Source organism: Pholcus phalangioides, unplaced genomic scaffold, assembly GCF_987345545.1.
Source record: "Pholcus phalangioides strain wild (caught in Gottingen) unplaced genomic scaffold, Ppha-v1.0 ptg000011l_1, whole genome shotgun sequence".
NCBI lineage: Eukaryota > Metazoa > Arthropoda > Arachnida > Araneae > Pholcidae > Pholcus > Pholcus phalangioides.
Window position 1 is genome coordinate 22,769,478 of NW_028301604.1, and position 17,659 is coordinate 22,787,136.

General features: G+C 40.9%; 1 protein-coding gene across 4 annotated transcripts in view; it reads left to right on the top strand.

Moving 5' to 3' along the window:
- The window catches only part of LOC149080230 (xylulose kinase), a 48,722-nt gene extending 36,226 nt beyond the window's left edge, over window positions 1-12,496 (top strand). The window contains exon 18 of one of the 4 annotated variants that reach the window (XM_089239297.1): window positions 12,366-12,496. The gene's annotated coding sequence lies outside the window, so the exon portion shown is untranslated. Of the gene's footprint in view, window positions 1-7,265; window positions 7,354-12,365 lie in introns of those variants that run through there. The other 3 variants (XM_089239299.1, XM_089239298.1, XM_089239300.1) reach the window with 3 other exon arrangements.
- The last annotated feature ends 5,163 nt before the right edge of the window (window positions 12,497-17,659 follow it).

Here is a 17,659-nt window from a genome sequence, read left to right on the forward strand (position 1 = left end):
GTTTTTGCACGTGAACACACAAATTTAGGCAAGGCCAGAACTAGAAGGGAAAAGGCAAATATCCCGAGGGACAACTCTCTTTTATGGCCAAATTCTGAGGCTACAAATATGAAAAACTATTTTTACTTCTCAAAATACAGTTGATGCTTATTACAATTACCCCCATGTTATAGCGGTGATTCCTTTAACGACCGGTGGGATGAGTTCCAAATGTTTCGTATAATGACTACTCTATAATTTTTTCTTTCGAGATAACGAACACCCGATATAACGCCATTTTTGACGGAACGATGAGAGTCATCATAACAAGTGACGTTTGTATAATGCCAAAAAACTGCTATAGAGCTTGTGAGATTAACCCTTTAAGAGGTTTTTAAAATTTCCCCGATCCGCGTTATAACTGCCACTTTCGAAATAAAAGCGTGTGTTAAGATCCCGAGATACTTCGGGGTGACCGAAATAAAGCAGATCAAATTTAACGAGATATCTCGGGATTGCCGCTGTAAGGGTTAACAGCAAAGTGATGAAAGCAAAACCAAGTTTGCCCCTCCTGACAAAAATCATCCTGGTTATAGTCCTGACGTTAGGCATGATAAAGGCTATTGGAATAGGACTATATCCAGTGGCTATAGGCCACTTATCAAGGCGCCTTAGAAAAGATAAAAACACGTTCAACTAGAAGATTTCGTCTATCTGATCTTTAGCGAGTTCGTGGCGTGCCATTTGTGGGGAAACAAAGTAGTAATTACAGTAAACCTGTCTATAATTATACTTCAGGGACCTGGAAAAAATATTGTTGTAGACAGTCTGAGCATTTGCAGTACTTGCCTATTAAATATATATACGTATATATATATACACTCATTGCCATAAAAATTTGCGCACCCAGAAGAAGTCGTCAAAATGAAACGAAATTTTACACGTGTAAGTACTACGTTGATACAAGTAAGTGATTAGAAAATCCAAGAAAAAGGATCATTTATTGCAGAAAAAAGTACAGATGAACAGAAGTTTTAGTACTCTGTTGGACCCCCCTCTAGCGCGAATGCACGATGCGATACGAGCGGGCATTGAGGCATAAAAGTTCCGTATGATGTCCTGAGACATCTCGTTCTACAGTTGCTGTAAATGCGCCTCTACTTCGACCAACCTCGTAGGGTGTCCAACTTGCCGTCCCAAATGATCCCAAATATGCTCGATTGGTGACAAATCTGGGGATAGAGCAGGCCAGGGAAGGGTGGTAATGTGGCGGAGGCAGTCTTGTGACATCCTTGCTGTGTGAGGCCTAGCATTGTCTTGTTGAAAAATGGCTCCTGGGAGCCCTGCCATGAGTGGCAACACATGTGGCTGAAGGATGTTATGGACGTACCGCTGGGCTGTCATTGTGCCATGGATCAATATTAGGGTGATCTTGTATCGTAAGCAATGGCACCCCATACCATGACACCAGCTGTGGGAGCAGTGTGTCGCTGTAAAGCGAAGGCAGGATTGAAGCGTTCACCACGGGGCCTCCACACACGAACACGATTGTCATCACTGCTCAAATTGAATCTCGATTCGTCGCTGAAGACGACCTGGTTCCATTCCGTTGCAGTCCAATCCCGTCGTGCTCGACACCACTCCAAACGGAGGCGTTGGTGGGTGGGTGTCATTGGCAGCACACGTAATGGGCGCCGCGATACCAGATGTCCTTCAGCCAGGCGCCTTGCGATGGTTCGGGAAGACACAGGGAGCCCGTAGTGAAGCTGCTGCCTGTGTCTGGATAGCGGCCAATGAGGCAGTTGGCTCTACGCGCGCGTTTCGGATGATGTGACGGTCTTCTCGACGACTGGTCTGTCGAGGGCGTCCTGAACCTGGTCGCCATGTAAATGACGTCTCTTCTGTCCACTGGTCCCAACACCTCCTCACAGTAAAATCAGAACGGCCTAGTTGACGAGCTACTCGCCGAGCTGACCACCCAGCTTCCATCATCCCGATGATTCTTCCCCTATCGAACTCTGACAACTGCTCATATGGTCTTCGACGGCGGCGTAACGGCATGTCTACCTCAGCATTTCCTTTGCAAACGATTAAATACACTCCAGCAAGCTCTGCTTACCTGTTTTATACTTCAAGGAGAACGAAGTTCAACGCCCTCTAGTGGCATTACGCAATGCGCAATCACACTGCATTTCTAATCATTTGCATATCTGCCCGACATGTACCTTCAGGCCAACTTTCGTTTCGATCCCACAATTATTTCTTGGTGCGCAAATTTTTATGGCAATGAGTGTATATTTTCCAAAGAGACAAACCTTTAATTTTTACCTTTAGTTCTAGTCTTTTAAAACATTCAAAGATATTTTTTCCCATTGACCGCTTTTTAGAATTTCCCGAACCGGCTTAAGGAGGAACCACTGAACCTTAGCATGGTCCATAGGCGTAAAGTTATTCAAAATGTTGGGGGGGGGGGCTCAGTTTCAATATACGAAACCTCGTTTATACGACGAAACGAAGTTTGGGCGCTCATACAGGTCAAAACGACGTATAAATGCGACAATCGTTTTACTGAAATTTTTTGAAATGACCCCTCTCCTTCTCCAGCCATAGCCCTTTTTTAAAGAATTTAATAGTTTTAATTCAAAATCATTGGTTTCTATTTCTGTGGAAAAAATTATGGTAGGCTGTGTGTCGTGGACAAGGCTGCAAGTTTCGATACGAACACTTTCTTTGTGCCTTGAACCTCGTTGTCGGTACTTTCTTTCTTTCAAAAAGAACACGCGGACCAGGCTCTATCGGATTTAGCCAATTTTAGCCATTGCTCCTGTGAAGGGGCGGGACCGTGTCAGAGAAAACTTTTATAAACAATACACAGCGTTGTTGCTACTGACATAATGATATTGGTATCATCGGATTTGTTTTTGAAATAGCTAATAGACGATACCAATATCGTCTATTTACGTTGCAAACTTCTCGAGATAAAGCGCAAAATAATTTCGCTACGAAAGTGGGACGCGAGCCGAAAGTGGTGTCCAGACCGGTAAAGCTATTTAAACCAGAGTAGTACCCAGGGTCGTAACTAGACGCTTGGTCAGTCGGGGCAAGCACGCTCCCCGGATATTTTGGCGCCCCTTTATAATGCTGAAGAGGAGGTTAGATGGTAAAATTTGTGCCCCCTCTGGCCTACTACTTCACCAAACACCAACTCTGGCCATATCGCTATATTGCAATTTACTGCCATTAGTGAGATCAGTTGGATGTGAAGGCGCTGTCTATCGGTGGTCGCCTCGAGTTCGTTAGGGAAAATATCTTATCTATATCCTCCCTTGGGTTCGGACCCGGGACCCTGACAACAACCTTCACGATAGTAGACGAGCATCTTACCACCATGCCACTCGGGTACTGTCCCCTCTGGCCTGGCGCACCAGACCACCCTGCTCCCCCCTAGTTGTGGCCCTGGTAGTACCATTTTTTAGATTTGTCTTAAAAATGCCTATCATTGGCTTATATTTGCATTGCGAAACCGGGCCTTTCACTTACACAAAAGAGATTTACCAGTCCACGGGCTTCCAAATGTTTAGAACAGCGGTTCTCAACCGGTGCTTCGCGGAGCCCTTGGGGCTCCTTGTGAACTCTCCAGGGGCTCCTCGGCCACTCGAAGAAAATTAAAAATAAATAAAATTTAACAAAATAATTGTAAATATTTTTAAATAGTAAAAATAAATCAGTAACTTTGATGAATAATTAAAAAATTGATCTATTTCTAAATTCTATGGCTCCGCCATAGAATTTTTTTACTTGAAAGGGCTCCGCGAGTCAAAAAAGGTTGACAACCGCTGGTTTAGAACGACTGACTTATAGTACGAAAGCCGCAGCTAGATAGGTACTTGGTCAGCACGGGGCAAGCACGCATTTTGGCACCCACTTGTAATGGGTAAGTAAAGAGGTTGTTGGTTTTGAAACTAGATTAAACATTTTCCTCCCCCACCGTTCAGTAAATTTATGATGTAAAAAATAAAACACAATAGAATTCGTACCCCTCGACCCTTCTTCACTCTTCTCCGCTCCTCTAAATAGTGGGCCAAGTAATGGTTATTGCCACGAGCTGGAGCCCTGTCAGCACCAACTTTGGGGGAAGGGTGCGGGCATGGCATCCATCCCAAGAAAGTAGTGAGAGATGAGCAGGCCTAGACATAATGGAGTTCCAAAAAATCCTCCTAAAACAGTGGTTCTAAACCTTTTTCAAACCGCGGCCCGATGAATCAAATTCGATGAGTCTACGGCCCGGTCTGCAATAATTTACTCGTTCATAAGGTAATAAATAATTAATAAACAGCCAACTCTTAATATTCAGTAACTCTTTAATTCAGTGCAAATTAATTGATTAATTAATTAAAACCATTTACGCAAAAAATTTGATTAATTAATTTAAAATCCTTTTAATCAATTTAGGGGCCATTCAAGTATTACGTCAGCATCGATGGGGGGGGGGGGTTCCGATTTGCTGACTTTTGATGACAAGGGGAGAGGGGGGGGGTTTGGATAATGCTTACATCATCAACCACCCTGTATGAAAATATGAAATATTTTTAATGGCATCTTACTCGGTGCGCCAAAAACGAGGAAAACCTTTCGATAGTTTGTGGGCACTTGAAGTAACATCCCCCCCCCAATTTATAAGTGCCCTACAGAGCCACTTTAGTGATCTTTAAATGTTTCACAGAACCAAGTGATCTAGAAATGTGTCCCGGCCGCTTAAGTGCTCCGGAACTGTGCCACGCATTACTCAAGTGATCTGTAATTATATGCCGCGGATCACTTAAATAATCTGAGAATGTGCCGCAAGTAACTTGAGTGATGTAGATGCCACTTAAGTGCTCTAAAACTACGTCACATGTCAATCCAGGGATCTTTAAATGTGTCACGGATCGCTTGAATGTTCTAGAACCGTGTCCCGGGTCATGTGATCTGAAAATGTGCCATGGGCCGCTTAAATGCTCTGGAATTATACCACGGGACACTTAAGTGATCTGTAAATGTGCCGCTTGTTCATTTTTACAAAATTAGGTTGGAGGAGGGCAGGCCGCATCAGATAACCCCCAGGGCCATATTTGGTCCGCGGGCCTTTATGCGATTAAAGATAAATTTTGAGTTTATAGCCTTCGAATAATTGAAATTAACAGAAATTGATTATAATCACACACACACACACACACATATATATATATATATATAAAGGTATTTTCTTCAAAACTTTTAATTAAAAAAATTATTTTTTTGCATTAAAAAAATAATTTTTTGATCGTCGGGGGGGGGGGGGGAAGAGCCCCCCATGCCTCCCCCCCCCCCCTGTGTACGTCTCTGATCCCACCAATATGCGTTAGGAGGGGCAGAGCTAATAACGAAATTTTGCTGACAGGGTGGGGGGGGGGGTCAAAAATGGCTAAAAATTTGCTTACGTAATACTTGAACGGCCCCTTATGAGTTGAATTCATTGTTATCTTACGGTCTTAACGGACTGTTAGAACGTTTTTCCTTTTTGGTACTGTATTAATAACGCACAGAAGTCAAAATAGGTACGTATGAACGAAGCGTTTCAATAAGAGAAAGAAAAGATGGCTCTCTGATGAAGGAAGGTCCCACAGAGCTCCTGGCTGAAGTCTCAGGAGGAATTTTTTCATATAAGTTCACAACAGCTGCGGTGGGGGGGGGAGAGAAATTGGGAAATCCTGCCGTGATACCCACAAAACATCTCAATCCAGAAGCCTTGTTCGATGACGTGGGGACCCATTGCTGAGAGATACTTCGCAGATAAATTGTATTGAATGTACAGTATATGTACAGTACTATATTGTACTGCATTTTTATAGGACTGTGGTTCCCAATCTGTTTGTTGTAGCACTTTCTGGGTGCTGCGCACAGGGTCATAACTAAGAGTGTAGATTATTGCTGTCGAGTTGGGGGGGGGGGCTGAAACAAATGTAGTTTTACATCACCTCCACAGTGTAAAAATCGATGACTTTGAAAGATAGCTTTTGTTTCCCCTAAAATTTGCCATACTCTCGAAATTGCTGCCCAAGGCCAAAAGTTTTTGTGGAAACATCACAGCGTTTTACACACCGCTCGTTATTTTTCTGCAGTGGCTGATGAAATAATGATATTCAAATAAAAATTTCTTTGAAATTTATTTTCCCTGTTCCCTGAGCCGACGGAGCCATTTGAGGCCCCTCCCAATACATATTATGAGGGAACTGGGGGCCCCCAATAATTTCTGTAAAAACAATGCAATGCACCCTCCATGGCTCCCACATGGTCCCGCATAGGGCAGACAGGGCTCCAGCCCTGGTGCCAGGGACAATTATCATTTTTTGATTTTTCATGCTATAAATTTTGGCCCGTGAAAAATCAGATTCTGGGGACCCGACAAATATTCCAGCCTAGGGGACACTGCATCAAGATGTGGGGGCCATGGCACCCTCTCTCTCTCTCCTGCGTACGCGCTTGTGTCCGATATATTCGGGACGACCAGCAACTTTCAGCCCCGTTCAATGTTTTCTTCATGTGGGTGCCTCTGCATGCCCCTCCCCACACTGGTTGGGCTCGCAGGGCTCCAGCTCGGGAGCCCGGGATGATTCTTTTTTTTTTTTCACGCTGTAAATTTACTATGTAGGGGCCCATGAGAATCAGTCTGGCTCGGGGTCCGCCAAAGATTCCAGCCTTGGCGCCCTGCTACAGGATATGAGGGCCATTATGGCCCCCACATCTTGTAGCGGGGCCCTAGGCTGGAATCTTTTGCGGGCCTCTCGGTCAGATTTTTAACGGGCCCCTTCTGTAGTTAGTTTACAGCGTGAAAAAGCAAAAAAATGACGATAACCGTCCCGGGCCATGGTTCCTTGCCACGGCGTATTGCGATTAAGCTCTTTACGGGGGCAATACATCCAAATGAATTTTATTAATCAAGTAAATTATTTTTGAGGTGAATAAATACTCAAAAGCGCATTTTTTTTGATGGTACTAACAACATGATTCAGAAAAGATGCCAACAGCAACAGAAATTTCAGGACATGTGATGATAATGTAACCTCTCGATATAACAATAATCCCTCTACAACGATATTTTTTCTTGGTCCGTAATCATTATCGAGGTTTCACTGCATTTCATTTAGCTATTGTTTATTTGTCTCGGTGTTATTAGTCATGTAATTTATGTTTTTTCATTTATTTCATGTAGTATTTTGTCAAAAATGTTTATCATTTATTTATGTTTTTTCATTTATTTCATGTAGTATTTTGTCAAAAATGTTTCGGCCCGGGCTCCCGAACTCGATAAGTAAAATATGGCTCTCGGAGTGTACTTGTTTGGGTTTCAATCATTATCGGTCTATTTTTCGACCTTTCTTTTCCCCCTGCTGCATCGTCTGGAAGCCTCCTTCCCGAAGGGTCACGTTCAAACAAAAGAAGAGATGCTTACAACAGCGGGAACAAGAAAGGACCAAAGCACCTCCACCCCATATCGTCTCCAGATGCCATCCAGAGATGCACGCCTTCGGGCACCTACGATTGGCACCGAGGAAGAATGATAATTGGAGATAGAGTGTCGTGTCGTTGTTGACCATGAGAAAAATACTACAAATTGTTACAAAAAAAAGCCAAGGACAATTCGATTGCGATTTTACAAAAAGTATTGAAATGAAATTTTGAGATTTTTGTTATTAAACTTTTTTTTGGGGGGCAATTTTTTTAATCATAAAAATTGTTTTTCCGAGCCAAACATGGGAAACGTATCCACGCGAATTTTTTTTTTTTTTTTTTTTTGGGGGGGGGGGAAGGTCTGAGCCGGTCGTTCAAAATTATTGGAGGGGCTGGCCGGAGCCACGGCTCCGGGAATCTTTGAAGACCGGTCACACCCCGCTTCACAACTCAGACAGATATTGAAGCGTACCCGGAGGACGGTGTGGTGGAATTTTTTTTCACGTGATCAACACTCCACAACGGGCAGATCATAATATACAATAAAAAATTAACTATAAAATCAACATAATCTTCTGAAGTATTCAATTCTATGTACTTCTTTGAAATTAACGATTATGATATTGATAAGGTTATGTCAGAATTGAAGACTAATAAAGCAAGTGGAATTGACCAAATAACCCCTAAGATGATGAAAATAATTGCCCATTATCACGTGGATGTAATAAAAAATCTAATTAACTCATCTATAACGGAAGGAGTTTTTTATAGTGATTTAAAGTATGGCATAGTACACCCCATTTATAAATCAGGAGAGACAAATAACTTACTAAACTATAGACCCATATCAATTCTTCCAATATTTTCAAAAGTAATAGAAAAGTGCATAAACAGCTCGTAGATTTTCTTAATTATCAGCATTATTTAGCTCCTAACCAATATGGGTTTCAGAAAAGTAAGAATACAGAAATGGCCATCTTAGAGCTGTGCAATTATTTAAATACCGGGTTCAACTGCAATAAATTTTCTATAACGATATTTCTGGATTTAAAAAGAGCCTTTGACTACGTAGATTTAGAGATACTCACAGGAAAATTGTCAACAGCTGGTATACGTGGAAACATATTGAGCTGGTTTAAATCATACTATTCTAATAGGAAACAATCAGTTAAAATAGGTGAAGAAATGAGTACATTCATAGAAGTAAAAAAAGGTGTCCCCCAGGGATCTGTGCTTGGCCCGATATTGTTTCTCATTTACATAAATGATATATTCAAACTCAACATAAATGGTAAATTAATCTCATTCGCAGACGATACAGTACTGTATGTTGAAGACACTGAAATTACAAATTTAATAAAAAAAGTTGAAGAGGACCTATTTAAAATCAGTAACTGGCTCAAGAAAAATAAACTAAAACTAAACATACAGAAAACTAAATACATATGTGTGAGATGTGCTTCCTAAAGACACGAATGGCAGAAGTTGAAGCGGCGTGTGAGATGTGCTTCCTAAAGACACGAATGACAGAAGTTGAAGCGAAGAGAACCCTCCTTGTTCTTTAAAATGGAATCGCCGAAACATCGGGACACCTGCCTTTGAGGGACAAAGGAGGACAGAAGAGAGACCTTGGACGATCAGTGGGTCTCGGGAGCTGCCTATGTGCAGACGTGAATGTGAGGCGTGTAGTTTGTAAAATGATGGAGACCATTTGCGTTATTGAGTGATCAAATAAAGATCATGCAAAGTGGCAGATACGTGTGATGTTGATTATGTGAAAAGTTTTATTATTGTGAAAAAAAAAAGGGAATTGAAGTTCACCCACCAATAAAGGTGAACCCAACAATGGTGGCAGCGGTGGGATAACGCGAAAATTGGGAAAGCAAACTACTTTGTTGCTGGGGAACTTTTATGGCATCGAGATAAGATTCTGGGAGAAACTGTGATGCAGCTAGTTCTGCCCAAGGGCAGAAGAGATGAAGTATTGAAACTAGCGCATTCCTCGGTATTTGCAGGACACATGGGAAAAAGAAAAACAATCGAAAGAATACGGTACTCTTTCTTCTGGGACACTCTGAAGAAGGATGCCGAAAGGTACTGTGAGCTGTGTGAAGAATGTCAATTGACTAAACGAGTATTAACGAGGGAAAGAGCCCCAATAACTCCCGTAACAAGACCAGAATTGCCTTTCCAGGTGGTCAATGTTGACATAATCGGTCCAATAACCCCTAGTAGTTCTAAGGGGCATAAATACATTTTATGTCTGGTCGATCAACATACCAGGTGGGCGGAGGCTTTGCCACTCACTGGCATCTCTGCAAAAAGCACTTGTGAGGCATTATTAAGCATCTTTGCTAGAACGGGCATACCTAATGTCATAGCATCAGACAATGGTACCAACTTCAATGCGGAGTTGACTAAAGAATTCGAGAGAAGAATTGGAGCGTGCCCGAGATTTTCAACTCCTGGATACCCCCAATCAAATGGATTGGTTGAAAGATTCAATCAAACGTTGAAAAGGATGTTGAACCACATTATACACGCCGAAGGTAGGAAATGGCATCTGCAACTGCCATATGCTTTGTGGGCGTATCGGGAAATTCCTAATAATACTACGGGAGTCGCACCATTTCAACTTCTATATGGCAGACCTCCACAAGGCCCATTATGCATTTTGAAAAATACATGGACAGGCAAATATGACGGGTTGCAATTGAACACGAAACCGATATCGTTGTACCTACATGATATGAAATGTCGGTTGGAAAGAGCAGCGGAACAAGCAAATCTTACTGCTCAAGTACAACAAGATAGAATGGCGAAATATTATAATCTGAGGTCTTCGGTTAGATCATTCAAACAGGGGGACAAAGTCATAGTGTTAATACCAGACTCTAACAGCAAAATCTACGCTAGGTGGCAAGGTCCGGGTTTTATCAAGGAACAAAAGGGCCAGCACTCATTTCTAATTGAGATGGGGGATGGCAGTGTAAAACATGTACATGAAAACAAAATCAGGAAATTCTCCTCATGTGTAAATTCGGCCAGTATTATTTTCGAAGGGGATGAAGATTTTGGAAGAGTGGAGACATGCCCCACCCATACTTCAAAGGCCACTGATTTTTTTAAAGGGGTAAATGATCTTAATATAGATTCACTTAATAAATGGCAATCAGCTGATTTAAAAAATCTCATTTTTAAGCATAGGATCTTGTTCACGAGACCAGTTCAACCAGCTAAGGTTGGCGAACACACGATTGAATTGGTACCCAATGCCACACGGAAAAAACCTCATTGTTACAAAATACCAATGGCATATCGCGCAGAGGTCGATAAACAAATTCAAGAGTTGTTAGACTGGAATCTTATTGAGATATCAGAGGCAGAAATTGTATACCCTGTAGTATGTGTTGCAAAGAAAGACTCCTCCATTCGTATGTGTATTGACTATCGAGCACTGAATTCAGTGACTAAGGTCCCCGTCTTTCCGATGAAAGACATTCAAGAACTAATGTACGTGGCAGGAGGGGCGTGTTGGCTTACCAGCTTAGATTTATTGAAAGGATATTGGCAAATCAAAATGGACGAAAACTGTCGACATCTTACGGCTTTCGCGACTCACAATGGCGTATACCAATGGAAGACCATGCCGTTCGGGTTGGTCGGGGCCAGTGGTACGTTTCAAAAACAAATGAATCGGGTTCTCAGGGAACATCATGAATATGCTCAGGCTTACATAGACGATATAATAATATTTTCTAAAACCTGGGAGGAACACCTTATGCATATATCTGCAGTGCTGAGAGAACTAGATAACTACGGTTTTTCCATACGTATGCAAAAATGTAACTTCGCAGCGAAAGAGATAAAATACTTGGGACATAGAATCGGGAACGGAAGACATGGGCCAGACGAGGAAAAGGTGTTGGCTATCAAAAACCTGAAGGCACCTGTTGATAAAAAACAAGTGCGCTCGGTGTTGGGGTTAATGGGGTTTTATCGTTCATATATTCCAAACTACGCAGCCCTGTCAGCGCCTTTGACTGACCTCACCAAGAAGGGATCTCCAAATAAAGTTTGTTGGGGAAAGATAGAGGAAGAATCTTTCCAGAAGTTAAAGGATGCATTATGCCGAGTAACTTATCTAGCTACACCACAGTTCAACAAAAATTTTCAGGTACATGCAGATGCATCATGCGTTGCGGTAGGAGGATGTCTCACACAGATGGATGCCGAGGGCCAGTACAAACCGATCGCTTTCGTGAGTCAAAAACTTAATGATACTCAGAGGAAATGGGCCACCATAGAAAAGGAAGCGTGGGCCATTCTTTTTGTTTTGAAGAAATTTGAAAAATGGGTAATTGGGACGAAAATCGAAATAATAACTGACCACAATCCACTGACTTATTTGCAAGATACAACACCCAAAAGCCCAAAATTGATGCGCTGGGCTCTGGCACTGCAAAGATGGAATTTTCAGATTGTACATAAAGCTGGTGCGTTAAATCAGGTACCAGATGCATTATCACGATTGTAGTATTTTTTTTTTTTGTAATGTATGTGCGTATCTCGTATTCGGATATTAAATCTGAAGGATGTATTCTATATATATATTTTTTGATATTGCTATGCACATTTCGTACACGTGAGTTAATCATAGTATTGTACCCGGAACATTCAAACAGACAGGAAACAATAGATATATTTCATATATGTGAATATTGTTGTGTATGTATACAATACATGGATATGTATATTTATGCATATATGGTCGTCTCTATTGCAGAACGTATTTTGGCTTAAATTTTAATTCTTGTTTTTTTTTTGAACATGTATGTAAGTCTGAATTCCATGTGTGAATTTTTGTAAAGAGAGGGAAAGATTTATTAGAAACTCATGCTTATTGTGTTTTTAAGAGAAAACCAGCCTCTGCTAGGCAAGTTTCTCTCTTGGTGGGGGCGTGTGAGATGTGCTTCCTAAAGACACGAATGGCAGAAGTTGAAGCGGCGTGTGAGATGTGCTTCCTAAAGACACGAATGACAGAAGTTGAAGCGAAGAGAACCCTCCTTGTTCTTTAAAATGGAATCGCCGAAACATCGGGACACCTGCCTTTGAGGGACAAAGGAGGACAGAAGAGAGACCTTGGACGATCAGTGGGTCTCGGGAGCTGCCTATGTGCAGACGTGAATGTGAGGCGTGTAGTTTGTAAAATGATGGAGACCATTTGCGTTATTGAGTGATCAAATAAAGATCATGCAAAGTGGCAGATACGTGTGATGTTGATTATGTGAAAAGTTTTATTATTGTGAAAAAAAAAAGGGAATTGAAGTTCACCCACCAATAAAGGTGAACCCAACAATATGCTTAAAAACAAGAAACATAAATAGTTTGACAAATTTAAGTATAAAAATTCATGATCATTGTCCGTGTCAACATATATTACAATGTAACTGTCAAGAAATTGAAGGAGTACATGAATACAACTACCTAGGAATAATAATACAAGATGATTTAAAATGGAAATTACAGTGTGAAAAAATAATAAAAAAATTAAGAATATATGCAGCAATTCTTTATAGACTAAGAGACACAATAGACAATAACTTTCTAAAAGATTTATTTTATGCTTGAATATATTCAACAGTAACATATGGAATCACTGCTTGGGGAGGTGCATATCAAATAGATATACAAAAACTAGATAATATATATAACAAGATAAGATCCCAAATAACAAGCACCACAATAAACACCAACAAAACAGAATGCCATAAGCTAACTATAAGACAAAACTATGTTTATAGACTAATAAAATTTTCATTCTTAAACAATAATTGGTTAGAAATGAAACAAAATAGAACGTCATCTAGATTAAATAACATATATAAAGTGCCAAAAACAAATAAAACGTTATTTCAAAAGAGTTATAGATACACCGCTCCAAAAATAATGAATCTATACCATACAATCAATCATACAAATAATTACATAAGATCTAATAACAATATATTCACGTTTTCTATGAATACCAGTCTAGAATCTATATTACAACAATAATACAACCACGTGATACAATCCATCTGTATGTAAAATTTCTTTGTAACATAAATACAAAAAAAAAACAAAAAAACTGTATATTGAACAATTATAAACCGACCTAAACCATAATAGGCTGTTGCTAAGAAAAATAATCTACGGAGAAACCCTGTAGACCTACTGGAAGGACAGGCATGTCCCTTGAGGTCAAAAGTGTATGTTTAATGTGTTTCTGTATATGCTTGTATATATGTTTGTATGTTATAAAAAAAAAAAAAAAAAAAAAGTTCTTCAGGAGTCAAGGTTCCTTTGTTCTGGTCGAGAGGCTACTGAACCATTGAAAAATTATCCTTTATTTTTAGTCAATATTATAATTCGCTTGTTGTTTATTTGATTGTATGTTCTACTCCCACCCCCAGTCGAATTTTGTTGTAGAGGCTCGAAAAATGTTTCGGCATCGGCCCTCAAGATCTGTTATGAATGGACATTTAGAATGTACAGTTTTTTCCTAATATTTTTCAAGAAAACATTGAGGGGGGCGACTAAAAGTTATTTGTTCTCCCGTATATACGGGACTCAAGCGTGTACGAAGGAGAGGGAGCATTGCAATGGTTTTTCAGTAATTACTGGGGAGTGGGGGAGGGGGGAGGCTCAGTGCTCTTACGAAATATATTGCGCGGGAGGCTCAAATGGCCTCCACCTCTAGGTTCTGGCACCTATTCTTCATAGAGCGTAATTTTTTTTATTTCGGTTTCAATATCATTGCTTTCCAATTTCCCCCTTTCCCCCCCCCCCGTGCATCTTTGGGCTTCTTTTCATGTCGGCGCCATGCACCCTTCCCCCCTTCCCGGTCGCAGTGAGCAAAAGAAGAGACACTCAGATTTTGCCAGGCAAACAAGACCCCTCCCCACTGAAAGAAACTTTGTCAGTCGTGCCTTCTGGCAATAAGGATTGGCACCAAAGCCGCTTGAAAGGTTACTTGCTTGAAAGAAAGCTTGAAAGAAACTCTTAATGCAGCTTTGATTGGCACCGAGGGAAGGTGCAATTAGGGATTGAACGGCAGGGAAGAAATGAGATAAACGTATATTGTCATGGAACAAGAAAGGCAAAGACCATCCAGAGTTTTTAAAAGAAAAGAAAATTTAAGAAAAACTAAAATTTTTTTTTTGAGCAGATTGTTTCCATTAACTAATTTTTTCCATCATTGCAAAATGAGGAAACCATATTCATACGAATTTTTGGGAGGGCTGAGCCGGGTCTTCAAAAATGTTGGTGGGGGGGGTGGCTCGGGCCCATGGGCCGGATACAAGTTTACGCCTATGGCATGGTCACAATATTACCCACAAGCACAGTACCTTAGTTTTGGTTAATCATCATCAGGGCTGCAAGTAGGGGGAGCAGGCGGGTCTTGTGCCCCGGGCGCCGAACCAAAGAGGGCGAAAATTTCAACCTTTTATCTCTCCTTCAACATTACAAGGGGGTGCGAAAATGCGTGCTTGCCCCAGCTGACCAAGCATCTAGTTGCAGCCCTGATCATCATCATCAGGTATCTTTTCTTTCTGATATATTTTCGGAATTCATTTACAATCTAGATCTGGTAGCTTCTACGGTAGGTCAAACTACACAGTTGATCCACTTATGATCCATATACGAGTACACCCGCAGATCTGCACGTTCTAAGTTCATGTCCTTATTCTGTATAACTTGGCTTGCTCGGTTCCTTCTCGACGCATAGGGCCACCCGGCCACGCTTCGAGGAAGTGCCGAGAGGGCCTCGTGACAATTACATCTGGTTACAATTTTCGAGAGTAAGTATGCAAATTGGAAGGCATGTATTTTTAGCTAGATTGGGGCCTCGGAAAAATCGCTTTGCCCATAGGCCCATCAAAAGCGTACCAGGATTGACCTTTCGAGGGGGCACACGGAATCTTTCCAGAGAAAAATTCTGAGTTACTAACCTTCAAAAAAGCATTGTAAATTAATAGATATTGATTTGCCCCCTCCTATTTCAGTGTAACCTTTTTTAACTCCCCCCCCCCCTCCAATGCCATTACTAATAAATCATAAACAAACAAAAGACAAAAAGAGGTACTGTATATTGTTGCGCCTAAATTTTACTTTTGCGTCCTGTATTCGTATTCTATTCCGATCCATAATGATTGACATATAACGGGGAGTGCTCAACCTCCGACTGCAAGCTAAATGTCCCCCGCCAAGGGGTTCCTCAAGAAAGTGCTCTTTCCAAATATATGTGCTTAGTTTGCGTCTTTCAGAAACTTCACAAATTCGGGTTTTTCAGACTTGAAGCATTTTTTTTCCATAATCGATTATCCACCATAACTCAAACTATTAGAGATAGAACAGGGTTGGTAGGGTGTTTCATGTGCTACTTGGGCTTGTCTATCACCCCCTTTCGTTGGGAGAACATGTTGCTTTCACCCCCTTATAACAAATGCATAGGGCCACAGGAAAACACTAATATAAAGAGCCTATATAAGCAAAAGTGTAAAAATACCCAAGTAAGTTTAAGAACATACATGTTAAGTAATTCTATCACTCTCTATCCCATGCCCTTGTGTGGCACTTTGGGGCCTCCAGTGACTGTGGGAGAAAATCCGAGTAGTCATCGTTGATATTGAAATCTTCAGCATTTCCATGCTTTGGTAACGTTTCTTTGGGGGGGGGGGCGGGTACCACTTGCTGCCTCGTTCGATCTGATGGGGATGGATCTGTTTTCGTGGCAGCTGGAGGCCGTTTATCATGAACTTGCTCCAGGTTGTCCTCAAGAAATCTCGTGAGATCCCCCAGAGTTTTGGATGATCGTTGGTTCCTCGTCATCCGGAGGTACCACTTCTCGATCAATTCTACCCTCAGTTTCACCACGTGAAATCGGCTTGTCTGCGGATAGGCAGTTGCGTAATGAAGTGAGCTGCCCACAGCTCGCATAGACATTTATCGCAGCTTGTCTTTTAAACAACTCCAGTTAGGTCGGGATAGGAAAATGGTGTGAGAAAAACAGAATTTTTCCTATTCTCTTTGTTTCAGATTAACCTTGGGCAGCACTAGGTGAATGGCGCTATCCTGGATCTCACCCTCAGTTATGAGCTAACTTTTGTAAAAAGAACAGGTAGAAGTATTTACCATTCTACCTGTTGGTAAAATAACTACTTTCAAATAAAAATTGGCGCAAGAAGAAAAAGTTGTCAATTCAGGAGACCGGCAATTTGACTAAATAAAAAAGTTACTTAATCAAATTACTTCCGTTTTCCAAAAACGGGATATTTTTGCTAAAATTGGGACGTATGGTCATAGCATTTATTGAAACTATTTGTTAGTTACACAGACTTCCGGCGTCCCTGTGACCGTTAGTGCTCTGAGATGAACTTTTTGTCTGAAAAGTGCTCCACGACTTAAAAAGTTTGAGAACCACTGCATTAGGTTATTGTGATAAGCCATTTCTAAGTCGAGAGTCGGTCGAACTATCGAACATTATTTCAGAAAACTGCTGTTCGTCTACTTTCCTTTTCGCAGTGTCAATAAAACGGAAAAGATTCTGTTTAACAATGGATGAAAAAAAATATTTTGAAAGAAATTAATGTGAGCGGACTCTCAAAAACAGAAATTGCTAAAAAAGTATGAGATTCAAAAAACTACATTGAGTCCTCTAATCAAAGGTCAGCAAAAGATCGTTTCTAAGGCAAGTGGTTCCAGTGGCGTTCTGTCATCCTGAGAAATATTTCAGAGAAATGAGATTCGTGTGAAATGTTATCCTACATTAATTCTATGGAATCTTATACTAAGCAAAATGTTGCGATGAAGCAAACAAAAATGAGCGATTTTTATGGAAATAAAGGGGAATGACTTTTAATTTCCCGCATTTTTTTCAAATCGTCTCTCCCATTTACGAACTTTCGATTTTACTAATTATCAAGTCCGTACGGGTTCGTAAAAATGAGCGTCTCAACGGTATAATCTAACTTCTGTGAAGTTGGATAGGAAAAAATAGTCATTGCAGAGCAATATTGTTATTTGCATCACAGCAAATATCACTAAACCCCCTTCAAAACGTCATATCTGTTTTAATGAAGGAGGCTTTCTTCTGATTTTCAGCACGTGCAAAGTACGGAGTATAGGGAAAAGTGATCCATATTGATAAATCAACTTTATAAAATAT